Source organism: Canis aureus, chromosome 8 (assembly GCF_053574225.1).
Source record: "Canis aureus isolate CA01 chromosome 8, VMU_Caureus_v.1.0, whole genome shotgun sequence".
NCBI classification, from domain to species: domain Eukaryota; kingdom Metazoa; phylum Chordata; class Mammalia; order Carnivora; family Canidae; genus Canis; species Canis aureus.
Genome location: NC_135618.1, coordinates 3,635,888 through 3,663,379, shown reverse-complemented (window position 1 = coordinate 3,663,379; position 27,492 = coordinate 3,635,888). Strand labels below are relative to the sequence as shown.

Here is a 27,492-nt window from a genome sequence, read left to right as displayed (position 1 = left end):
TTAGGACGTGTCAGACATAATTCAATGTTAAAAACAATGGGTCAGAAGGAAAGCCTCATTAATATACATCCACTTAATGGAGAGTTTGGTTTAAACTATGGATCACATAAAAACCCTTGCAGAAAAAAAAATTTGCATGAAGATAACCTTGGCCATCTTAGACTTCATTCACCTGTTGAATTGTGCAAAAGGTCAGAAGCAAAAACAATATTAAAGACCATAAAAAAAAATTAGTAAAGACGATTTACTTATTTAATTTCTAAATTATAAGATTACATGCTAAGTCTTGGCCTGAAGCAAAATGTCTTAGAATAGATAATTAGGTTAAAAATCAGAATTAAAATTCTATTCACCAGAATACCCATTATTAAATTAATATAAAATAATAAGTTGTTCATTATGGACATTTGAACCCTTTTTAAAGTCCAGTAAGGCAGTATTTAATAGGATGTCCTGAAAGTTGCATCTTGCTGATTTTAGGGAAAAAAAAAGTCTAACGGTGATTAAAAAATATGAATGTGATTTTTAGGGGTCTGATTTATATTCAACACTTTCCTAATCTAGACATTATAGAATTTTGTTCAACAATACTTAATGTATTTTCTTTATTATTTTAGTATTGAATATGCATATTCATTGAATATGAATTTGTGACTCCTTGCAACTTCCTACAATAATCCTGATTTTTTTAATTATGGGGGATACATTTAATTTGTTTTTCTAATCGTAGTCTTTTAAAAAAAATTCCAAAAACTCTTGCCATGTCCTCCTTTTTCCCTTTTGCTTCTCCAGTTATTCTCAGTTTTACCCTAATTATTTCAGCTACTGTGCATTTGTTAAGTTTCCAAACCTACACCAAATGTGTAGATACTTTTCCCACCTCAGAGTTTCCGTAGACTGAAGTCACCTCCATGGCTACTACCTCGTACAGCAGGTGCTTTCTCTCTTGGCCTGAAAAGATAATCTCATTCTATACTAATAATACTAATTCTACCGAAATTATTATTAACTTTTTTTTTTTTGACAGATACACTGCAGGTCCAGAGAGAGAAAGAGAGAGAGAGAATACCTTATTTTCCTCCCTTTTGATTTTTTACTTGTGTGTGTGCTCAGATAGAGAAGAGGAAAAGACAAGACAGCAAGAAAGGAGAGGTTGACTTTTCTTTCACTTCAGCATCCAGGACCCAGTGTAAACATCTTCTAAGTAATGGCTTCGTTTTTCTATTTCTGGCAAAGAAGTTACTGCAAAATTTGTAAAGAGCCTAATTTGTAGATTTGGGACAATTAATATTTAGAAATAAATATATGTACACCAATCAATATAGAGTGATACTTTAGTTTGAAAGGAAAGCAGTTGATTCAGAAGTGAGAATGACAGTGTGATCCTTACAATTTCATAGAAGGAAGTGAAACTCTTCCAAGGTTTGTTTAGATTTCATTTTCAGAGAAACTCAATTAACATAAACTATGTCTCTGTCAAAAAAGTTTTTGTTGAAAAGATGCAAAAACCTCAAATTAGAGGATAATTTTCTAGTGACAGAAAGCACTAGAAAAAAAAATCTCATTTAACTTTTCCCCTTTCACTCTAGATGTATTTATTTAATCATTTTATACAAATTCTCAAACTTGCATACCACTATATATGGTGGATTTAACGATTATTTATTCTATTTGGTTTACTAAAAAATTGCCTACTTAGAATATACAGTAATACTGTGTGAAATTATTCAATTCTCAATTGCTTATTCACAGTTCAGTAATTTTTAAAATATATTTCATGCATATTTTGTTTTTTCTTTCACTTCTCCCTACTATAAATAGCAGAGTAATTTTTTAAAAAAATTATTTCTGTATTCTGTGAGATTTATTTTTTATCACCTTTTCTAACCTTAAAGGGTGACACCTAAGGAAACCAAGTCAAAGAAAAGACTAGAGGAAGTGCTGTTTGTGATACAGCTAATATGAGGGAACAATAGTTTGGCCACACAGAGTTCCTTTCTCACTTTTGAAGGAGTCTAGCTTTGAGGAACTGCTTTCCACCTCAAACTATCAATATTGTCTGAGTGGTAGTGGCCATGGTTTTTATAAAATCTCATCTCTGTACCCCCAGGGATTGGTGAGGCATTAGATTCTGACTCAGGGTGGGTCAATCATAGCCCTTGACCATATCTGACCATAAAAATTAATTCAGGAGACAGTCCTTTGAACCAGATTATTCGGTTGCTATCTGGGATTTCATCTTTTTAACCTGATGCTTGGCAGTAAAACTCGTTTTCCTTTTTAGTGATAAAACTCAAGATGTTAGTCCAAGGCTTCTCTGGCTCCAAATTTGAAGAGAAATCTCTATTTTGAGATTTCTTTTTTTTTAAAGATTTTATTCATTTATTCATGAGAGACACAGAGAGAGAGAGAGAGAGAGAGGCAGAGACACAGGCAGAGGGAGAAGCAGGCTCCCTGTGGGGAGCCCGATGCGGGACTCGATCCCGGGACTCCAGGATCACGCCCTGAGCCAAAGGCAGATGCTCAACCACTGAGCCACCCAGGTGCCCCTTGAGATTTCTTTTTAAGAGAACAAGGAACATAGCAAATAGGAGAGAAAAGAGAGGAAAAAATGCCTGGTCTCCAATTTTGTCAGCCCTACCTGTACCATTGCCCTTCCTATTTATAGAAGCTCTTTTTGTCTAAGGCAGTTTAAGTGGAATTTCTGACACCAGAAATCAAAACAGGTCTTAATAAGACATTTAACCAAACAAAAATATCAAGTCTCCGCTCATACCTGATGAAAAGACGGTAGGATCTTGGAAGGGGAGCTAGACATCTCGAAATCATCCACAGACCCCCTTTCCTCCTTGTTACCTATCTCACAAACTAGCAGCACCTGAAACTTGAGAGTAGTGGAGAGGACGCTTCTCAGAGCAAGAACGATATTTTATTCAAAAACCACAGCACTCTTGCCAGTTTTATAAATGTTTAGATACCGAGCATGGACATCATGCCTCTCTGCAAAATCTTCTTGAGGCTTTCAAGAAGTCAGACTTGGTAAGGAAGAGGCGGAGAATGAAAGGAATAGCAGCAGAGTTGACTAGAGAGGAGCGGAGTGAAGAAAGCAAGTGCAGTGATGAAAGAAAGGAGTAAGAAACGCTCCCGTCCTGGTGCAGGTGCAGGTAGATAGCACCCAAAGGCGGCTGGTAATGCTTTGCCCTCCCCAGCATTTCCTGGGTGTGCGCTTGCATTAATGACCTGGGGAACTTCCTAGAGTCGTAGCTACAATAGAATCGCTGTGTCTAAAACTGCTCAAGGCAATCCGTGTACATCCCTGCTTCCTCACTTGTCTTTTTGGAACTCATATTTTATTAATATTGACATATTTATTTAATATGTTGTTTTGACCCACTGTTTCCTTACCCAAACAATATATCTTCTGGATATCAAAATACGTTTCACCGCAGGAGTATTTCCTCAACATAAGTGACCTTTCTAATTAAAACTTCTAATGCAGTGATCCATAAATCAGTTGGAGACAACTGTTGTTGATGTGTTGCTAGGTCTCTTTTGAGCATTCTTAGTTGTTAATGGGTAATGGATCGTATCCAGTGGATATTGTTCTGATAAATCATAATTTTTAATATAATACCCAAAGTAAAAAAACCTAGTATTGTGAACTGTGTTGAGGCTCCTACCATCTGCACCAGCAATCCTATGGACGAGGGAACGGTCATCGTAGTTAACTTAAGAAAATTACCAAGAGGGATCCCTGGGTGGCGCAGCGGTTTGGTGCCTGCCTTTGGCCCAGGGCGTGATCCTGGAGACCCGGGATCGAATCCCACGTGGGGCTCCCGGTGCATGGAGCCTGCTTCTCCCTCTGCCTGTGTCTCTGCCCCTCTCTCTCTCTCTCTCTGTGACTATCATAAATAAATAAAAAAAATTACCGAGAGTCAGATTTTAAAGGATGTTTTTAAGAACAGAGAGGAAACATCTTATGTACTTTTGATTGGGAAGTTATTTATAACAATACTTACCATAAGCATATGACATTTGAAACACTTTTCTGTTTCCTACCAGAATATCCCATGTTACAAGCATTAGTCTAACCACATATACGTTGAAAACTCCCAATTTGATGTACTTTATTTGGTTTTCTCTACCTTGATTTCTTTCTAGACTGCCACAAAAAAAAAAAAAAAAAACAACCAAAAACAAAAACAAAAAAAAGTAAGAAAACAAGGGAAAAATAGTAAAACAATAACAGTGAGCCATAAATATAAACATTTGAGACCCCGATGGTGTACAAAATTGTAAGCATTAGGTAGTTTACAGAAAAAAAGTGTAAGTTCTAAAGGCAGAGAAAATATTTAAATAGCATGTATTTCAAGAGATTTTCAGTTTGATCTTAAAGTATTTGTATGAGTAAAATGATAGCTATTTGGAAGCTGAAAAAAGGGATTACATGTAATTTGAAATGGGGACGCAGAGTACCAAGTAGAGAATTGGGGGAAGATCAGAGCTGGTGTCAGATGCTTATGACACAGCACTTGAGACAGATTGATCTCCAGAGTGAAGCCAGCAGGCGGAGATAAGTAGGGGTGATAAACAGGTAACAATCCCTGGCCTTAGGCCACTCAAGGATATTCCTTGCCTCCATCACCAAAAAAGTTTTCAAGTCAACTGGTTACATTCTGAATGTGAGCTTCATTCTTTTAGAAATGCATTAGGTCCTCTAAGTGGTCATTTAGGATCTCAGAGCAGCAGTTAACACAAGGCAAGCTTTAGTTTGAAGGAAATAATAGGCTCCAAGCCAGGCTCAGGGGACACTTCCTTCAGCGGCCTGTACACTTGCTGAACCTGGTGAAAGCCTACCCTCACATCCACCCTTGTGCTGTCGGATTTTAAATCATTTTATTTTTACTTAAAATTAAAAAAAAAAACAAAAACAAAACTTGTCTGAAGATTTATGTGAGTAGAATTACTTTATACTCCTGGTATCCTGGGAGTTTTTACTCCTGTGGTATTTCTGAATGTCAAGCACAAACCTGTATTACAAGAAAATGTTCACTGTCTACAGTGCTGTTTTTATTTTGTGTTTGTAATTGTTTATTTTTCACTTCCTATTAGAAAATAGGACCCCAGGATGCAGTAATCCAAATAATAAAATATAAATAAATACATATTTTATATATGCATAAATAAATATAAACAAAAATTTAAAAGTAACACTATATTTTTACTTTCTTATGTTTAAGAATTTTTAAAAAAGGACAAAACAGTAAAAGCATATATATGCGCATATTTGACCCAAGGAGTATAATGTATCATTTGCCTTGACATCATTCAAGAGAAGGACAAAATTCATGTTTAGAAATTTCGACTTAGCTTTTATAAAAGTAGCGCCTTCAGATAATTTAATAAATCAGATAAAGAGGCGTACCTCCACTCCAAGCCTAGCTTAGCAACAAAATTGTTCTAAAATAACAATTCCAGTTTGGTTTATGTGTTCTTCCGACTTCTAGCTTGAGTATTTTCAGTAGCTAATCCTTTATAATCATATTTCTGTGCTTATGTTTTAGGGCATAGTAGGAAAAAAAGCCAGTAAAAGAAAAATAAGCGTAAAATAGCAACAAGAATTCTTTTAAAGTGTAGAGTTATTAACAGCTTTACTGCTAATGCTGAACTTCATATCAGATCAGCTGTATAGGCTGCAGAGGCTGGGTTAGGGTCTGGGGCCCATCACTTAGCAAAAATAACCTTAGGCAGGTCATATATACTGTGTTTCCTGATAAAGCAGGAAAAAAAATAGTATCTCTTTCTTACAAGGATTAAGTGACAACTTAATGATTACTCAATATGTGTAATCATCCTCATATGCTTATTGTAAAAGAAACATAATCTGGAAAACTAAATAGCGTGCTTATATTTAGGATAGCAACGCTACAGAATACTGATGAATAAGTGCGTTACACATTTCTGGTGAATCTCACAATATTTTTCTGATTCTTTTCCCAAGAAAAACTGGCTCTTATAAAATTTTATTATGTGGATTCATTTCATGAATGGAAAATAAATGAGAGATAATATAAACCTCTATTTCCTACACACCAGCAACGTACCGCATTCCTGGAAAATCGTCTAAAATGTGGCATTCCTATTTTATCAGAAAACTACATCTCTCTCAAGAAATGTGAAGTTTTCATTGGTTATCTTTTAATTCAATATGATATACATGGGGGGGGGTACATTATTGCAATTGCTTTTTAATGTTCCCTTCCAAAGAGCAGGGACCTGTTTTAAACTGCTGTGTTCTTAGGGCTCAGACATTGCTTATTACGTTTATAGATGTAGGATTGTAAGTATTGAATGAAGCATCACTTAAATGCTTCTAGTTTCTGCAGCCGAGATGAGGTCACGCGGTGAGATCATGATGACTGTTAGCACCCAAATTATTAGTGTTCAGGCCTCCATTGATCTAATTGCTCCAGCTTGTCTCCTGGGAATTTCTGGCATATCCCAGAGCTTCTTTGCTGTGTTTCTAAGAAAACATTGCTCATGTTCTTCTATTCTGGCTTCTCATTTTCTTGGCCACATTGCTGTGTTTGCTGCCCGTGTCACCCAAGATGTCATTGCCGGACACAGCAGTTTTCATTGGTAACTGTCACTCTAGACTTGGGACGCTGGGAGCAATGCCTTCCCTTTGTTTCTCTATCATTTTCTTGTGTACTCAGCATCTAGTTTACTTTAACTCAATTATTGGGGCATCCGGGTGGCTCAGTTGGTGAAGCATCTGCCTGGGGCTCAGGTCATGATCCCCCAGTCTTGGGATCCAGCTGAGTACGGCTCTCTCTGCTTCTCCGCTCCCTCTGCCACTCCCTCTGTGTGTTTTTTTTCCTCTCTCTCTTTCTCAAATAAATTAATAAAATCTTTTAAAAAATTATCTGTATTCTCTAAAGCTGGTTATGGTTACTACCATTTCCATGATTTCCAACAGCTCAACTAAGGCTAAGTTGTACCTTTTAATACGAGTTGAATGAATAGTCATGGATCAGGTGGGCAAGTAAAAAAACAGACCCATAATGTCCATCCTGCATCTAGGGGTTGGGTTTCAAAAAAGCTGTAGTATTAATATTTTGCACTAGATATTCTTTTAATATGTGCTCGCCCTATGCATTGTAGGGCATTGAGCAGCATCCCTAGCGTCGCTGCTCAGGGATCGCACAGGGATCACAATTCTTTAGACATTGCCAAATGCCTTTTAGGGGTAAAACCTCTGGTTTAGATCCCACTAATTTGGGGATAAGGACCAGTTTACTTCTAACCCTTGAAATGCTCCGAGCCATCACATATCTGAGAGTCCAGATCCAAACTTCCCAAGGGATGTTGGAGAGGTTCATCCTCAGTCTGAGGCCCGTCGCCGGGTATCTTCTCCGCTGCCCCAGGAATGGCCTCTTTCCAAAGCGGGGGGTCTTTGTGCTCTCCAAGTCCATCTCTTTTCAAAATCTGTCCCAGATTATGGTTAAGAAGCTCTTGGAGCTATGGATTCCCTTTATGGGCAGTAGTTCCCTCTATCCAGGTTCTGGAGTTCTTGAAAGAAGTGTTCAGAGTAACAGCTTACAAGTCAGTAAACATGGAATGGATGCATCCACGCTTATTGAACATTCCGAACAGCAATTCTCTGTTTCTTTCACGGAATTCAATCTGCCATGAAACATGGATAGATTCTTGCTATGGAGCTATTTAAATAATGGTTTGACCTTGCGGTTTTTGTTTGTTTTCTCCTAAGAACCCGGGGACTGCCAACAACAACAAAACTCCAGGTCTCGGCCTTCAAAGGCAGAGCCTGCTTGCACATTTTTATATGGCATTCTCCTATCTTCAAATGGTTGTAAATTCTAGCCTCAAAAGGAAGGCTTTGTTACACAACGGCATTTTTTTTTTTTTAACATTCTGAGAAAACTCCATTTATATAAAAGGCTTTCTAATGACCTTTCTGGAAAACACACACACACGTAAAACCTCCTTTGTTAGTATTTTCAGTGACATGATAGTGCCAAGATAGAATTTATGTATTCCCAAATTGGGAATTTGGGTTCAATTTAAAGTTCCAAAGTTGGATTTTAATGCTTGGACTATTTAATTTATTTCTGCAGCTTCTCTGGAGTTTCTCTTATTGAAATATACTTTTTTAGATTTAAAAATATTTTCACATAGAGTTATATAAACAACAACAAAAAAAATCCCTGAAATGTAATATCCCCTTTAAAGTCATAATTCTTATAATTGCATATTGGATTTGTAAGGAGAAGGAGAACTAGTAAAACTATTGAAATATTTTTAGACCTTTTAAAGTTTAATTTGCCTTCCCACCTGGGCACTTTAGGGAATTTAAAAGTATTTTGATATAATATTCCAGTGAGAAAAGTCATCACCAAACGGTCTGTTCTTTTTAGTGCTAATATTGTTCACGCATCAACACCTGCTTCTTCCGAGATGGTAGCAGCTGTTTGAGTTGGAAAAAGGAATGAAACCTTGATAGTTTCACACTCAGTACTACTGCATAATGAGCTGAGCCAGCTTCTGAAAATCCATCTTCTCTTTTGGAAGAAAGTGAGACATTGATCACGGAATCTTTGATTATTCATTCAGAAATGAATGGTTATAAAAAAAATATCAAGTTTTCCGAAACGCATATTAAGTGAACAAATTGTATAAAATCTACTTAGTTTAACCACTTTATCTTAGTGTCAAAGAGGCAGGAAATGCTTTTGGAAGTTACCATACACCTTAATTGTAGGTTGGTTGACAATATGTGTCGTTTGTAAGTTTGTTTTTTATTCAAAAGCTACGTTGATTCCAAAATATAGAATGTAAAGCCTAAAATACGATTCCATCCATAAAATTGTCCATTTGCCCATCTGTGTCTCTCCTGCAGTATCTCGCTTAGATATGGATGATCATGTCCCCTCCAAATATTTAAGTTTTTATTTAAATCCCAGTTTGTTAACACACAGGGTAATATTACTTCCAGATGTACAATACAGTGATTCAACACCCTTCCTCCCCGCAATATTTTAAAGCTGTTGGAAAATAGCCAACAGCGTCTGGTATCAGAACATATTCGAATTAATTATGTGGCATCAGACACAGAGAAAACCAAAATAAATATCGCCTAAGCAAAAGTGGGCCTTCTTCCATGTTCTTTAAATTCACCGAGACCAAGTATTTGATTTGTGGAGAGTGGGTATGTGACACCGCTTGCAGTGTTTCATGTTTGGAGTTAGCCAGCCATTGCCCTTCCTGCTGAAGTCCTGGAATACTTTACACTTGGACTTGTCCTTGAAGACCATGGGGAGGTTCTGTGTTGTGCAGAATTCAGTGACCCATTTACTTTACGAATGTGAACCCGATATTGCACCTGTGCTCTGCGGAGCCTCTTTTTACCTCTGAGTGATAGTCAAGGTGTTGTGTTTAATCAACCAAGACCTATATGGTTTGGCCTTTCGTTTTCTTAGAGACGAGAGTTTCTTATGAAGGATAGAGGTTATAGAAGCCTAAGGAGACTATGGGAAATGCTCTTCCTCACCTTAAAGACTCTGATCCTCTGCCAGAAATAAAAGTTTACAGCCGTGAATATCACTTGAGTAGATTTTTAAACCAAAGTAATCAAAACTGAGATGGCAATAGACACCTACAGGCACAGAAGAAAACGCTCACGCCAAACCTGTAGTAGACAGTTAGGATCTATTATACTAATTTCACATTATCTAGGCAAAGTGCTCACCACCTGCAGCCTCAGCAGATGTATTACCCAGCCCCATAAGAACCTTACACCTGTGTTTGATTTCATTTCAGGTTCAGTTTAACATGTTGAATTAGAGCCTCTTAGGTCTCATCTTTATTGACTGGATTCTTAGACTAAATTCATGCCACAGAGTACTTATGATTTTAAAACACCCAGCAATATCTCACTTCAATTCTGGTCATCATATTTTAAAACTCATCTGAAGTAATGACCTTGGGGCACTTGATCAACGAATGTATACTGTGGACCGTAAGTTTTTAGTGTCCGTTTTCATGATAGCTCAGTGTATTGCATGAATGGTCTTCCGATCTGGAATGTGGCGACCTAGAGAAAGGGCTTCATTTTATTTCTGTATAAACTGCTGTTTTTCCGTTCACTCCCATTTAAAATTGCTTCCAAAATTTTGGAAGCGAATGCATCACCCAGGGGCAAAAGGGGGGACTGGGGAACAGAAGGTGCAGGAATCGTTGAGTGTACTGTACATTAGCGGGTGGGGCGAGCTGGAACACAGTGCCACGTAAAATATAAATATAAAATGATCCCCCAGCACTAGCCCCTTCAACTACATCAGTGGCCAAGGGGGCCCCACTTCCTGAGCCTGTTCATAGGGCAGCTGGGCAAGAGCCATACCAGCACTTGAGGTAAGAGGACACTTTCTGCCGTATATCCCATTCCTACACTACATCATCCAAGAGCCTTCTACATCTTGCCAGTAATACAGAATATTACATTCATAGACTATTTCCTCGGGATGTCTTTTGACCCTGAGCCAACATTTCAAAAACTCTAAGTGCCCCTCTTTCACAGATGACAGCATATGTAGTCTCTCAGGTGGCAAAGACCCCTGCCTGTCCCTAATGTGGAGCTTTTCAGATGTGCTCCTGGAGAAACATTCCAGGATCCCTAACCCTTCCATGGCTAATCTCCACTCCACATGCTTTTTCCTCTGTTGGCCCACACTCTGGCTTTGAAGAGCCCTTGCTCTACCTTCTAGTACTTCCGTGGATCATATGGTGAAAATGTGGGAGATTTGCTCAAGCAAATAATGCCAGATGTTTACTTTGACAACAGCTACTTTCTGTCCTTTTAAGCGGGGCATCATGTGTATGGCTTTGTTCTGAAGTGATCACTGTATGTGGCGGTGATAACTTTGTCAGGTTGGCGTCTGTTCTCGGCTTGAACGAGGAGCGGAAAAGTCTTCAAAGGGAATCAAATAGCGTGCGTGTCAGTGGTGATGAATGGCGATCCTTGCAACTAATAGCACATGATGAGGTGATGCTGCCTTGGGTTCGTAGCAGGTAGTGGCTGTGATTAGGGCCCCACTAAGTTCCTTTGGTCGTTGTCTTCTTTGTGGTGACCCAGCTGCCGGGCTCACATCAGATCGCATGTGTAACCCAGCCTTGCTCAGAGTTAGCAGATACTCTCTTCATGCTAAGAACGGTGCTTTTATAGTCCTGCACCAGCTGTCCGTGGAAAGGGCACAGTGGTCACACTTACAGACCCACCTGCGTGTGTGGAGCATACTTGAAAGTCACAACATGCAGAATCTGGACCTTACTGTCACAGACGTAAGTGACCAAAATGCTGAAATTAGGGATTGGATTCATATTTGCATTGAATATCTTTGTTACAACGTTTAGTTTTTATTTTTTAAAAGATTTTGTTTATTTATTCATGAGAGACACAGAGATAGAGGCAGGCTCCATGCAGGGAGCCTGACGTGGGACTCGATCCCGGGACCCCAGGATCACGCCCTGAGCCGAAGGCAGATGCTTAACCGCTGAGCCACCCAGGCGTCCCGACAATGTTTATTTTTGATGTCTGAATGAAAATATATTTTGAAAGCATGAGGTATTTCTATTCATCTCCTATACAACATTAAAAAAAAAAAAAAAAAGACATGTGCTCCGCATTATTTGGAGTTCAGCAAGTAACCTGAAAGTGTAGGATATTTTACATCAAATAGGGTCTAGATAATTTATTTGTTATCAAGTTTTTAGAAAGCAGACAACAATGCAAAACAAAATTTTCATGTTCAAAATAAGAAAAGGAAATATTTGTCATTGCGTTGATTCATTTCTGTGACACTTTATCAACTCCCGTTTGTTCTAGTCTATTAGTGCTGCTAACTGGCTCATATTGTATAGAATTTATGAGATGAAAGCACGACGATCTCAGAAACACTATGGTGCCCTGGTTAAAAAAAAAATGAAAAAAGGAAAAGAAACCATGGCAATAAAGCAATAAGAAAAAAGAGCAACAAAAATGTGATTTGTGCACTTATTAAATAGTCCGTGTGAATAGAATCTGCCATAGACACAGTACAGTTCTATCAAGAAAAGTCAGTCTCTCACTGCAGAAGAGGGGAAGCAGTTTGCACAATAGCAAACTGCACTTAAAAGGCAAAACAATTTATTTACAAGAAACGAGATGGTAATTTTCTCCACTGCTTCCAAGGATACGTCTTTTTGTTCAAGACCTACGTTGAGTAGCTCCCTTGAAACCTTGAGAAAAGGTACTAGATGGTCTCACTGACTCTCAAACCTCCAGATCGTGGGTAAGTGCTCTAGAGCGATTTTTATATTAATTGGAGATTTATAACAGGATCTGAAATAGTGTTTACGAAACATAAACCTCTGAAACAGAAGAACAGTGATCTCACAGGTAGAGGCAGAAAACATAACATCTAACCTCTTTCACTCTTCTATTGGTACGTACATTTGTAAATAGTACCTTTCTCCCCAGAGATCCATGTCAGCCTCTCAGAAGAGTAGCAGATATCAAAAAAAAAAAAAAAAAAGCAGATCTTTTCCAAGATAATTTTCTTACGTGTAAAATTCTCATGTAGACAGGAGCACCCTTGTGCTCGGGTGCAGTGGGCCCTCTGTGCAGGCTTGTTGTTGGGTCCTTGGCTTGCTCTGAGTTGCTTAGTTGGCTCGGCTGGCCGTGGTTATCGTGGTTTGGTGTGAACTTTGCATGAGGACACTGCCTACCCCGGGAAGTGAGAAGATGCGTAGGGGCCGGGACTGTGCACGGGTCAGTGGCAGCTAGAGCCACAGGCTCTGCACAGAGCAAGCATTTGAAGTGTATTTTTATTTATTTTTTTATTTTATTTTGTTTAAAGATTTATTTGTTTATGATAGACGGGGAGGGGGGCAGAGACACAGGAGGAAGGAGGAGCAGGCTCCATGCAGGGAGCCCGACATGGGACTCGATCCCAGGACTCCAGAATCACACCCTGGGTCAAAGGCAGGCTCTTAAACCGCTAAGCCACCCGGGGATCCCCTGAAGTGTATTTTTAAATGTGTTAGCTCCTATGTCCCCCCATTAAAATCGAGGCTGTGGGGAGCTGAGAATGTTTCAGTCTGACCAGCAATCCCTAGAAAATCTTATTTTTTTTAAATTTTTTTTTATTACTTATTTATGATAGTCACACAGAGAGAGAGAGAGAGGCAGAGACACAGGCAGAGGGAGAAGCAGGCTCCATGCACCAGGAGCCCGACGTGGGATTCGATCCCGGGTCTCCAGGATCGCGCCCTGGGCCAAAGGCAGGCGCCAAACCGCTGCGCCACCCAGGGATCCCATCCCTAGAAGATCTTAAATGTGAAATGCAGAAGTCTCTAAAGTATGCTTTATCCACTTCCAAGTTTTGGCATTGGCCTCCTCCTTATTTCCTGGATAAATCACATGTGGCAATTCATGTAAACCTGCTTCTTCACTTCTTCTCCATCTTCCCTGTCACTTTAATGTTTGGGGTTTCATGTCAGTAGCTACCCACTACGGAACCTTCTCTGCGCGTTGGGCGCCAGTGTTTTACCTTCATCATCTCACGTAGGGTCTGCAGTATTGGTCACTATCCCCTTCATGCGGTTAACAAAACTGAAGCCTAAAATTATTTGTCCAAGTTCCATGCTCTTAACTCAGCATGTTCTGCCTTGTAAAGAGTTCGAAAGCCTAACCCGACCCCGCAAATATTGGAATAGATTATTCCTGGCCTAACAAATGTATTAAAAAATGTTTTATATCAAAGGGCAATGAATGTAAATGTTGTCTTTTCAGTTAATAATTGCACTAGGTGAAAATATCCAAATCTCTTATGAATCACGGTGTAATTAATATATAATTGTTGAGGAATGTGGATTGGAATAAAGGACCAGCTCTAAAGAGCTACCATCCTTGCTAATATGTTAATTATTTCAAAAGAGAGATCTGATTTTTTCTTAGGAAAATTGACTAGGCCACTAGGTCGGTCATGGGATTTGGGCTGCTCATGACATTTCTTCCTTTGCAGGGTGATTCAGAAATATGAGGGATGGGCTTCTTCCACTGAAGTCGATAATTTTTCAGTGTCCTTTAGCTGCTAACATTTGCAGAGAGCATTCTTATTACTAAAGAGAGATGCTTTTGGAAACACTACTGGGATAAGAGTCATAGTGGTTTTAGCAATAACGAAAAGGTCAGAACAATTAGAAAGTACTCATGGCATAATTGAGATGTATGAATTTCTAGTACATTATGAAATGCTTTTAAAGGATTGGAGAAAAAGCGGAATTAAAATAATCGAAGAACAATCTAACCTTAAGTCATAAAAGTTCATTTGAGAATTCTCATTTTCTACCATATATATATTTTTCCCCCTCTGGGATAAATTTGTGGGGTTATTCTCTAATATTTACCATTGTGTATGTTATGTTTTATATTTATTATTATGTTCAAACAATAAAGTTATTCATAGCCGTTCCTCTAATGTTAGTCTCATCTTTCATCTATCTGGTTGAAATATGGCACGCTGACATTCATTCTGAAGGATAATTTATTAATGTATTAATGTACCCAGTGACCTGTAGACATCTAAGAACTGCCAAAACAGCAGGGCTCAGATTTGCCCTGTGAGTCCTGTGTGAAAAATACTAACCTAGAGTTATGTATGATCTGAGGATATGACTCTGAGATGTCATTACAAAGTTCTGTATACACATTGATATTCTGAGTGAGGTAGATTTTTCCGTGAAGCTCAGAGTATCTAACGTTTTGTTGATGTTTGAACCAGCTCAATGTTATTTCAAATTTGGTGAAATTTTTGAATTGGGCATCTCTGGGATCTTTCCTAGTATTTTTTTATGTTTTATATTTTATATTTTTTATTTTTTATTGTGCTACTGTTTGAAAACTGTAAACAGCCCCATTCTGACCCAAAGGAAACAAGAGCTTTCTGAACTACCTTGATGACAGAAATAAACTCCGTAAGAGGCTCTGGAAAGACTGGCTTTGACAACAATGGGCCAATCATGAACTAGAGGCCAGGAAAAATTATTTGGGTAATAGTTTGAGTGTCAGTGAATTTGGCTGAAACAATTCCTGGATTCTCAGGGACTTCTCCTCATCCCTTAAAATGTTTACTTCTATGTCTTGAATCTGTCTCACTTTATTGCCATACTCATTGGCGTGTATCCATGCTCACCTCTTGCCAAAAATTAAAAACAACCAAGTTCACCCACCAGTCTTCTTTTGGTCCAGATCTGTCCCAGTGACTGTGTAACTTTTTTCTATACATTTGGAAAGCTGTTTACACTATTTTAGATTATATGTTGGCCCTGTCCTTATGTCTTTGTTGCCGATCTCATTAATTTTTTTTTTCTCTCCTCACTTTTCCCGTATTTCTGAATGCCTTAGGTAGATACCCCTATGTTTTCTTATTTCTTAGGTTGGATACTGACTTACTTATCTTTGCCTTTCTTCTTTTCTAATGTATTTGTTGAAAGCTATGGATGTCCCATTAAGTACTGCTTCCACTGCACTCTTTAACGTTAGATATGTACTATATTTGTTATTCAAGTCTAAGAACTTGATAAGACTCATTATGATTTATTATTGGATTATACATTGTTTATATCTTTTAAAATCTCCAAATGTATTATTTTAGTATTATTTTGTTATTTCTTTTGAAAAAGTTAATTGGATTATCATGGAATATATTTTTTTGGCCATTTTTTAACATCATTTCTATACTGAAGTCCTAGTATGTGGACAATTTTGTATTGCATTATATAAGCCTGAGAAGGATGAATATTTTCCATATATTTCACCTATGTCCATTAGATCTGTTATTGAAAATGTTTTTTAAATATTCTATATCAGTACTATTTTTGTTTGCTTGCTTGTCAGGATGATCTATCAACATCAATAGAAACATTCCCTGGCATCCCCTACTTTGGTAATCACTGTATAAATTTTCTTCCGGTTCTGTTAATTTTTGTGCATAAAAGTTGGGCTATCTTATATACATTTTGGGGATTATTATATATTCTGGATGAATTTATTCTTTTCTCACATAATGATACTTCTATATGTACTAACTTAAGATTTTTTTAGAATCTGCCTGAGTTTTTGTCTTATTAAAGAAATCAACTCTGAGGTCATAGTAGTATTTTTTATATTTTTTTGAGATGGTGGCTATGTCATTTATTTTTCTTTTATAATTGCTTCATCTCCCATTCTCTTATTATATAGACTGTGACTTTAAGTACACTTTGCATAGTACTAATAATAGTAAATGACCTTATATTTTTAAAAGTGCTTAACATTAACTGTGAAGTGTTAACATTTTATCATCAAGCATCATGCATATGTGAATATGTATGTGTGCGCATGTACATATAGTTTTATACACTATTGTATTTTCCTTTCCTATTTTTCTGTCCAGCATCCTTTTCAGCTCTAAATTTCTTCAGAGGTAATCTCCTTTTTTTTCTTTTCTCCCTCTTTTAAGCAGTATGTCTCTATTGGCTAACATAATGCCTACATGTGGCACATATTAAATAAGTATTTATTAAATAAGATGAATAAGCATATACCATCAGAAGCAAGTGTTTATTTACTAAAGAATAAATGGTGAGAGAACCATTGTACAAATCTTTGATCCTTATTCTTTGGAGTTTTTTGTTTGTTTGTTTGTTTTTTTGCTTGTGTGCTTCTATTTTAACAAATTATTTGTCTGAATTTGTATTTAATGAGGGAGATGTTTGTTTAATTAGCTGATTGTTGTTTTCTTTTTCATTTTTTATGTTCTCCCCCCACCCCAATAACATTTGCTAAGAGTCAGAGGAGTTATTGTTGGACCAAGAAATAAACCAAGTAAAAAAGGACAGGGGACTCATGACAGTGGTGATTATGTAAGCTTTCTACTATTATATTTTTGTTGTTCAACTTGTAGAGTGGCTGTGCAAAAATTATGTGAACAATTAAAATCACCATTTTGGGCTTTATACAACGTTTACAAGTTTGTTTTATAGAGCAGACAGTAACGTGAATGTGCATATTTTAAAGAACTAAAAACTATTAGCACATCTTAACTTTTTGCAATTTTCTGACCTGTTGTGGCTGTAGAATTCTAGGCTTTTCCACAAACTCTAATAAACCATATTATAAAACTCTAATCAACCATACTATAGAACCATTCACTTTACAAAGTGACTGCTAACCAAATACTACCAAAAATCTCTCTATTCAAAAATTTAAGATTTGAAATAGACATAGTAAAATTTGATATATTGTCTTGGGCATTTGCTAAGGTTCCCAGTAAACTTATTTAGTTTAGTTTGAAAATTGTCAAATAATTATTGGAATTATGATTCTCCTCAAATTTATTTTAGTTCATTATTGTAATAGATTCATTCATTGTAGAAGCAAAAATTCCGATCACAGTCCCTTAATGTCACATCCTTAAGAGGAAATCTCAGTCAGATTTCCTCTTTTATTATACATTCTTTTTAAATGAAGCAATGAATGGCTTTTCTTCTCAAGTCAATGTGTGTCAGTTACAAATTCATAGTACTTTTCTAGCTTGAAAGGTTTGTGCTTCATGACAGGTGTCAGGACTGGTGGTGATTCAAATTAATATTGAAGAATAATAAAGGAATGGTAGAGGAAATTTGCAAAATCTTCTCTGAGACACTCAGCTTTGGGACTTTAATGTCCATAGAAATGAATTGCTACTACGTAAATTATGAGAGAGTTCCAAGTAGTAATATATGAAGACAAAAACACAATGATACGTGTGACAAGATTTTTGAACATGAGTCTGATACTCAAGTTATAAAACTGGTCTCACAGTTATTATATAAGGTTTTAGTAGTTGGTAGATTTAAAATACCAACTTTGTAGGTAAGGTTCATTGTTTTGTGTCTCACTTTTTCTGAACAAGGTTAGATGTTAAAATATTTTATTTCTCAATACTTATGTAAATGTAGTATATAAATAGCCTATGGCATAGAATGCCAGATGATTTTAAGAACTTTCTGCATTTGCCTTAGAAAATTTCACAGATATTTAGGAAATATCATATCAATGAACATGTGATTGAATGTATATTTGAATGTACTGAATGTATGTTCTTAAAATGAAGTTTTTGTCATCTAAATGTGGCTTATGCCATATACATATAAACGTAAACACACACACACACATTGTGCTATTTCTAATCATAGGAGATTAACTAAGTCAGCCATAACCAAAATGCATTAATTAGAAGTATAGGTCAATCGAGAGAGTGTAAATCCCTGTGGACTAGAAATTGTGCATGATTGTGCAGTAGGAAATTACGGTTTTCTCAAAATTCCACCATAGATTCTACTTACAAATGTAGTCTCTGAATTGTATGAAAGCACATAAATGACATGTGTTATGTGCACTTAAACCACCCACCCACCAGTGTTAAAAGAAAAATTAAAACAGATTTATAGGGGGAGCCCTGGTGGTGCAGCGGTTTAGCGTCGCCGGATCTTGGAGACCCGGGATCGAGTCCCACGTAGGGCTCCCTGCATGGAGTCTGCTTCTCCCTCTGCCTGTGTCTCTGCCTCTCTCTCTGTGTCTCTCATGAATAAATAAATAAAATCTTTGGAAAAAAAAAACAGCTTTACAGATACAGTATTGTTATTGACACAGTAAAAAAAAAAAATTGCACTGCCATGAATTAAAATATAATTTTGCGTAGAGATCTCACCCTACCCCCTACCACTACAAACCAACAGAAAAAAGAAATGCCAGGAATCACATAGCATCTAACATATATATGTATGTATATTCTGAACAATAATATTCTTCAGCTTTCAGAAAAAGATGAAAGTAATTCAATTCTGGAATGATAATATAAGTCATAGCAGATAAAATTCTTCATAGTTGAGTAGAAAATAAAATTAGGCATGTAAAGTGGGTGGAATTAGTAAAAGGAAGCCCTAATTGGAGTGACAATCATGAAGGAAAAAATCCTTTAAAAGAAGTAAAGTGATATTTTTGCAGGGTCGTTTTATGAAAATTCTGACTAAGGAAAAAGAAAAAGAATAATGAAGATGGAGAATAAAGACTGAAATGGGATCACACAGAAAAAAAAATGCCCATTTACCTATGGAGAAGCAAAAAACTAAGTTTTTATCACCCTAGCCAATCAAAACTGAACACCCAAATACCCTACTTCATAAAGCAGGTCAAAAAGCAAATCCAAGAAAACCAACACCACGTATATTTTAGAAAAGTATGGTACATGCATATTCACCTGCCAACCTAAAGCTTGCACGTGGCTGCGTCAGCGCCCCAAAGAAAACTCTCTGCTTCATACCAACGTGCAAACTCTGTTTTCTGCTCTCATGTGTAGTGTTCACAGCTAAGAAAAATGCTGTTCAACAACTCAATTCACTTGAAGTGAACTCCCAGTGATTAATGCACCTGGAATGAAAATACAACTGCATGGGCATACTTTAAAGAAGGCAGAAGAACATGCACCATATACATTTTAAGTAGTTGGCTCTGGGAATGCCGTATTTGAGCATGTGTTTCCTCTTAGTATTATCTTATCCTGGTTATTTAAAGAAGTTCTTAGCATAGGTTATTTCTCAGGAAGTTTTTTTTTTTTTTTTTCTTTCACTTTCTTTGAGGACCATGTAGACATCTTTTTACTCTTTTATAAAACCCTCCTTTCACTGTTGTGAATTCCAATGTCTCCTATACAATTCTTTGTTAAAAGTGACAACTGCATGACTCTGACATGCTTTTATCAAGAGTTCTTTTTTTGTAGCATAATACATGCAGATTATAGAAGGACAATGCAAGCCCTGGGGTTGAGCTGCATTTCTAGATTTGAATGAAGGACCAAGATCAAGTCTTCTCTAAAAATTTTCCAAGGTAAGAGAAATTATAAATAAATCAGAAAAAAAAAATGCTATTGGTTCTGGGAATCGTGGAGGAGCAGAGAAACATAAAGAGATTTAAAAAAAAATCCACAGATTCTTCTAAAGTGTAGAGATCTGCTCAACAATATCCTTTTCTGTATAATTTGGATATTCTCATGAGAAGGTGAGAAGCTGTTTGGGAAAAAGTATTTGAATCTAGTTTGGTTATTTAAATATAGTTTGGTTATAAATAGAATACTATTAAGGAGTACCAACTATAATAAGACTAGAATATTTTTTAAAAGATTTTATTTATTCATGAGAGGCACAGAGAGAGAGAGGCAGAGACACAGCCAGAGGGAGAAGTAGGCTCCCTGCGGGGAGCCCAATATGGGACTAGATCCCAGGAGCCCGGGGTCACGCCCTGAGCCAAAGGCAGATGGTCAACCCCTGAGCCATCCAGGCGTCCCAAAACTCTAAAATATTTTTGGTTTCCTTCTTTCATGTGTGAAATATGTGGATATCTGATTACAAAAATGTGTGCCCCATGCACTTGTAAGTTCTATGTTCTGAATTTCTAACTTATATCCCAGAGCAATTAGCAGTTTATGCACATATACATGGTTCATTATAGATAACTTTGAACATGGTTTCTCACAGTTTTGTGATTATTTCCTCTTTATATTAGTTGGGAATATTTCAAATATAAGTAGTATTGGAAAATATAAGATAATATTGAATGATTATGTCCTTTCCCTCACCACTATGCCCATACATAAGCCCATAGTCTAGTACATGCCTGGCTACTCAACAACATATATTTAAGAAACATGAATGAATAAGATGTAATTTGGAGTACCCGCAAGTCATGGAAGGTTTGCATAATTTAAAATGGACAGAAAGATGACGCATGTTTAGTAGAACATTCAACTCAGAATTAGTTATGCATTTGTTTTTCAGAATCCTATTCATTTAGGAAGTGATTTTCCTTTTTAAAAAAACCTTACTCCAGAACACCTGAAGAATACAACACTTCTCCATCAAAAATGGAATTGATGCAAAGGGGAAAGGGTAATGAGAAAGTCCCAAGTCATTCTGACAAGTCCTTCCCCATTTGAAAAGCACTGAATTGATGAATATATACATTTAAAACCATTTCCTTTGTTGTCAGTACATTTCCTTGGAATTAAACCAGAGTGACCTCAATTTATAATATAATGAGATACTAAAACATTGTCAATATTGAGTAAAATGTGTACCTGGAACATTATTTTTCTATTGCTTTTCATAATTATTTAGAATATATCTACTATTGGTAGAGGAATGGCTGCATTAAGAGATATTCTTTTGTGAACCAGACAAATGAATATTTACTCATGAGATGCAAATCCTATAAAAAGTTAATAAGGACCCCTGGGTGGCTCAGCAGTTGAGCATCTGCCTTGGGCTCAGGTTGTGATCCCGGGGTCCCGGGATTAAGTCCCACGTGGGGCTCCCCGCAAGGAGCCTGCTTCTCCCTCTGCCTGTGTCTCTGCCTCTCTTTCTGTGTCTCTTATGAATAAATAAATGAAATCTTTTTAAAAAATCAATAAGAAAACTAATAAGCTAATATAATTTTTGCAAATTATACAAATTTTAGAATCCAAAATTGTTTTCATTTTATTAAGAATATTCAAGGAATGTACAGTCTAGCAGTGTTTGGCCACATTGACTCCTTATTTTCCACTCACGCTGTTGTCTCTAGCATGAAGGTATGTCGATGTATCTAAATCTTTTCCTCACCTTTTCACTAACTCTCCCTCAGAGGCGACATGATTGATTGTTAATGTGGAAAGTGTACATGGAAGTGCAAGGCCCAGACTTTTCAGGGGAAATCTGATTGTATCAATACGATATCTTCTGGGGTTCAGAATCACTAGGCATAATTACTAGGCTGGCACATTTAACAGGTTTTCCATTATCAGCATTAAAAAGATATTTATATTCACCTGCATTTTTCTTTGCTTTTTCTGGTAGTTCAGAAATAAAGCAGGAGGGAATAACTATTGAGTCCTTCAGCTTCCACAGAAATTTTTCTGCCAAAACTTAGAAACTATTTTTTTTTAAATCGTGTAAAGAACACTGACACAAAATTTATCTTCTAACGAATGTTTTAATGTACAATACAGTGTTGGTAACTACAGGTCCTGTGTGGTACAGCAGATCTCTAGAACTTACTCCCTTTGTATAGCCGGAACTTTATAACCAATGAACAACATGGCCCTATTTTCCCTTCCCCCTGGACCCTGGCAACCACCCTTCGACTTCATACTTCTTTGGCTTTGATTGTTTTAGGGATCTCCTGTAAGTGGAGTCATACAGTATTTGTTCTATGACTGGCTTATTTGACTTAGTATAATGTCCTCTGGGTCTGGCCATGTTGTCACATATGGCAGGGTTCCCTTATGGCGTTGTGTATATATACCACAACTCCTTTACCCGTGTATCCGTCAAGGGACGCCTGTCGTTTCCATATCTTGGCTACTGTGAATAATGCTGTAATGACATAAGAGTGCAGACATCCCTGAAATCTTGATTTCTTTTTTTGGTGGAGGTAGACCTAGTAGTGGGATTGCTGCATCCCATCATAGTTCTATTTGATTTTTGGAGGGACATCCATGCTGTTTTCCATAGCAGCTGCACCATTTTAACATTCCCACCAACAATATATATCTACCAATCCTTGTTACTTTTATTTTATTTTTTTAAGACTTTTGGCCATTTATCTGTGTTCTTTGAAGACATATTTGTTCAGTCCTTTGCCATTTTGTAATAGGAGTTTTTGTTTGTTTTGGTAATTGAATTGTAGGAATTTCTTATATATTTTGGATGCTAATCTCTTATCAAATAGAGAGTTTTCAAATACTTTCTCCCATCCTGCAGGTTGCCTTTTCGTTTCATTGATTGTCTCCTTTGCAGTCCAGGGGCTTCCTGGTTTGATGTAGTCCCACTTGTTTATTTTTGCTGTTGTTTTCCTGTGTTTTTAGTATCATATCCAAGAAAGCATTGCCAAGAACGAAGTTAAGAATTTTTCAAAAAAAAAAAAGAATTTTTCCTGTTTTCTCCTAGGAGTTTTACAATTGTAGATCTTACACAAAAGTCTTTAATCTTGATTAAAGTTGATTTTTATCTACGGTGCAAGATAAAGGTCCAATTTCATTGTTTTGCTTGTAGATAATCCAGTTTTCCCAACATCATTTGTTGAGGAGACTATCATTTACCCTTTGTGTATCCTTGGCTCCTTTAGTGAAGATCAGCTAACTGTATATGCATGGGTTTATTTTTGGTCTCCCTTCTGTTTCATTGGTCATATATATTTGACTTTATGCCAGTACCATACTGTTGTAATTACTTTAGCTTTGTAATACACTTTCAAATCAGAAAATGTGACACCTCCAGCTTCACTCTGCTTTGTTAAATGTTGTGGCTGTTTTGGATCTTTTGGGGTTATGTATGGATTTGAGGATTATTTTTGCTATTTCTGTGAAAAATGTCCCTGGGAATTTGATGGGGAGAGCATTGAACCATAGATTGCTTTGGGTGGTTTAGCCATTTTAATAATATTAAATCTTCTAGTACAGGAACATAGATGACTTTTCATATATTCTTGGCTTTAATTTCTTTCATCAGTATTTTACAGTTTTTAGTGTACAAGTCTCTTAATGCCTGAAGTTTATTCCTGAGTATTTTATTGTTTCTGATGCTACTGTTAGTGGGATTATATTATTAATTTTTTTTTTGGACATCCCATTGTAAATAGTTTGTTGTATATTAGTTTGTGTATAGAAATGTAACTGATTTTTGAATGTTCATTGTATATTCTTCAACTTCACTGAATTGATTTATTAGCTTTAACTTTTTGTGCTTGTGGACTCCTTAGGGTTTTCTATATATATGGTCATTTCATCTACATAGATAATTTTACTTCTTCCTTTCCAATTTAGGTCTTTTATTTTTATTTATTTATTTTTATATTATTTTATTTTTACAAGATTTTATTTATTCATGGGAGAGACAGAGAGAGAGAGAGAGACATAGGCAGAGGAAGAAGGAGACTCTCTGTGGGCAGCCTGATGTGGGACTCTCCAGATGTCCCTATTTTTATTTTTAATTTGTTTGTTTGCCTAATTACTCTGGCTTGTAATTTCATTATTATGATGAATAGCAGTGGAGAAAGTGGGCATCTTTTTCTTGATCTTGATCTTAGGAAAAGCTCTCAGTTTTTTTACTGTTGAGTGTGGTGTTAGCTGTGAGCTTGTCATGTGTGGCCTTTTTCGTATTGAGGTACCTTCCTTTTATACATAGTTTGCTGAAAGTTTTTATCATGAAAGGCTGTTGTATTTTGTTTTATTTCTGTCAAATGCTATTGAGATGATCATGTGATTTCTATTCTTCATTCTGTTAATATGGCCTATCATATTCATTTGTGTATATTGAGCCATCCTTGCCTTCCAGGAATAAATTCCACTGGATTATGCTGTATGATCTTTTTAACATTCTGTGAAATTTGGTTTGTTAGTATGTTATGGAGGACTTTTACATCTATGTTCATCAGGGAGTTGGGCCTCTAGTTTTTTTATTCTTGTGCCTTTGTCTGACTTTTATATGAGGGTGATACTGGCCTCAGAAGATGAGTTGGGAAATATTTTCTCCTTTTCAATTTTTTTTGAAGAGTCTGAGGATTAGTGTTAATTATCCTTAAGTGTTTGAGACCATTTGATCATTGGCTTCCTTTTGGGGAGGTAGGAGTGAATTTTTTTTTTTTTTTTTTTTTTTTTTTTTTTTTTTTTAACCAGGGAGAAGGAAGCTCTTATTTCAATATTTTAATCAGACCACATTGCCCACACATTTTAGCAAAGTTTTCTTTGGTGAAATTTGTACATTTTTTCATCAAGTTTTATAGAACTTTATTCTTTGGTTTTAAAAAAATCATACATACATATGAAAAAATATATAATGTATAAATAAAACTGTATATAGATATAGGTATCTCATCTAACTATCTCAATGTTCATCACTGGATTGATACACTCAAAGTTAATTCTGTTGTGACCTGATTTTACATATCACTAAGCCCCTGTCTCTTTATCATAAACAGTAGACTACATGACATCATATATTCTCAGGCAGAGCTGATTAAAAGTTTTACAGAACATATTTAACAAATGCTGACAGAATGTCTTCTATGTATCAGACACATGATAAGCTTTCTATATATATCTACTGAATTAATTAATGAATAAACACATTTTTAAAATTACGAGGTTTTTATAGACACTTGGATGTGACATGAAAGAAATCTGTCTCCTTAACAATTTGGAAAACCTAAAAGTAACAACAGAAGTTGGTGATAGTTGTTTCTTTTGCATTTTCACTTTCGTTCCCAAATTATCAAATACCACATTAGTCTCTGTATTGGTGTTTATGTTTTACTGAATTTTAATGTGGCAGAATTTGAGTTAGGTGATAATCTACATGTCACTAAAATCGTTTCCAAAAAATAAAAAAAAAAATTGTAAAGGTTCACAGCAATGGTGAATACATAATTAGCTTCATATTTTTCTGTTAATTCACTTTAAGATGTAAATTTTATTTTTTGCCACTTGAAGATTAATAGTTCCAGAAGTAGAACTCTATACTTTGAACTTTTTGGACATAAATTGCCTAACTCTGTATGTAATATGATTATTTTTTTGGCTAAGTATAAATCTTGCATAATATTATTTTAATCCTCACTACACTCCTAAGAGAAAGACAGTATTATAATCACCATTGTTCACAAGAGAAATGAAAGCACATAAAAAGTTAATAAATTGCCTCATAGTACACGTAAGCTTTGAGGCTGGGTGACGAACCCATGTAGTGTGGCCCTGGAGGCTGTGATCTTAGTAAATTCGAGTACGGACTCTCTGAAAAGGCTTTTGTAAATAAATGGTCATGATCATAGGTGAGTAATGATTCCCGTCATTTTACTTCCTAGTCAATTTGTGGTCCTTTTGCCGTTGCCTAATAGATGATGAGGAAGCATTTGTTTCCAAATAATGAGCAGTATTTTAATGTTTCATCACTCATGTTCTTGATTGTATTTGTTTATGTACTTTTCACCATCTCATTCACCAAGTGCTTCTTGTTTGCTAGTTTCTGTGCTCTGCATTACTCAGAACCAGAAGGGTGCTTGAGTTTGATTACCTGAAGAGAGAAGAAGGGCTAAGGTATATACAGAGAATGAGTTACTCATATATTACTAAAGCCTAGACAAAATTAAAATAAAACAAAATATCATAAGCACAGGCTTATTCCACATGGTACAGAAAAGGCAACATTTATGAAATTTGTCTGGTGTAGTGAACTTTGTGTTCAGTCTTTATCAATCATCAAATACATCTTTACGGAGCACCTCTTCTCCAGGCACTGTTCCAGGTGTGGACAAATAGGACAAAATATGGACATATCCCCAGCCCTCAGTGAGTCTTACCCTACCGGCCATTGTTAACACATGTCACTCTCTTATTCTCTGTTCACCACCCTGTCTCTGACCTCCCTCAGCTACTTTCCTGCTTTTAGTCAGCACACACAGTTGCCCCACAAATGCAGACACACACACACACACACACATGCGCACACATGCCTTCAGTGATTGCAAACAACTCCATATATCTGGGGAAAATATAAACTAATCAGACTGTAATTAATTTGAATGTGTTAGTGAGAAATGTTCTAACAGATCTTGGATCCTCTCCTTTATAAGTATTATGCATTTTAAGTAAAGGAATATGGTTTCATGTAAACATAATTGGACCAGGAACCAAAAAAACCTAGTGTAATCCAGATTTGGTATTTGTGTTCCTGATGCTACTAGGGTTAAATGAGATTGTTTATGTAAGGTCCTGTGGAAGATAATAGATACTCAACAAATTGATTATTTTGTTTGTATCAGAATATATCTACCTATTTTTAAACCATAAAGTGATATGTATTCTCTCTCTCTATCTTATCTATCATCTACCAATTTATCTATCAAATTATGGTTGATTAACAATTGGCTTATTTAGCTGCCTAACTGAAGTGTCTCTGTTAGTGGAAAATATTTCTTTTATGATGATACGTCAACATCATAGCAGGTGGTAGACCAAGTTTTTTGGTATCACAAACTTCACTCTGTCCTAAAATTATATTCAATAGATGTGAATCATGTTATTAATGTTGAAGATCAGTCTTACATTTTTCATATCCATATATCTCTTTTTCCGTGTGTCTCTGCTAAACATTCAGAATTACCTTTTGCCTGGGAGAAAAGACAAGAAAAAGAAAAGAAAAAAATCATTCTCTGACAGAGTAGGACCTCCCTAAGGAAAAATTAAATTATACAGTCTTAGTACCAATTACCTCCTTGGTTGGGAGGGCATGGAATTGGAGTCTGGTGAAGTAGAATGAATGATGAACTATGGGTTCCCTTCACTTTCTGCTGTTTGGTTCTCTGATCCAGAATTACTGTGTTAA

At 36.3% G+C, this 27,492-nt stretch overlaps 1 protein-coding gene across 2 annotated transcripts in view; it reads left to right on the top strand.

Moving 5' to 3' along the window:
• The window catches only part of NEGR1 (neuronal growth regulator 1), an 813,801-nt gene that overhangs the window by 97,782 nt on the left and 688,527 nt on the right, over nucleotides 1-27,492 (top strand). The window lies entirely within an intron of this gene.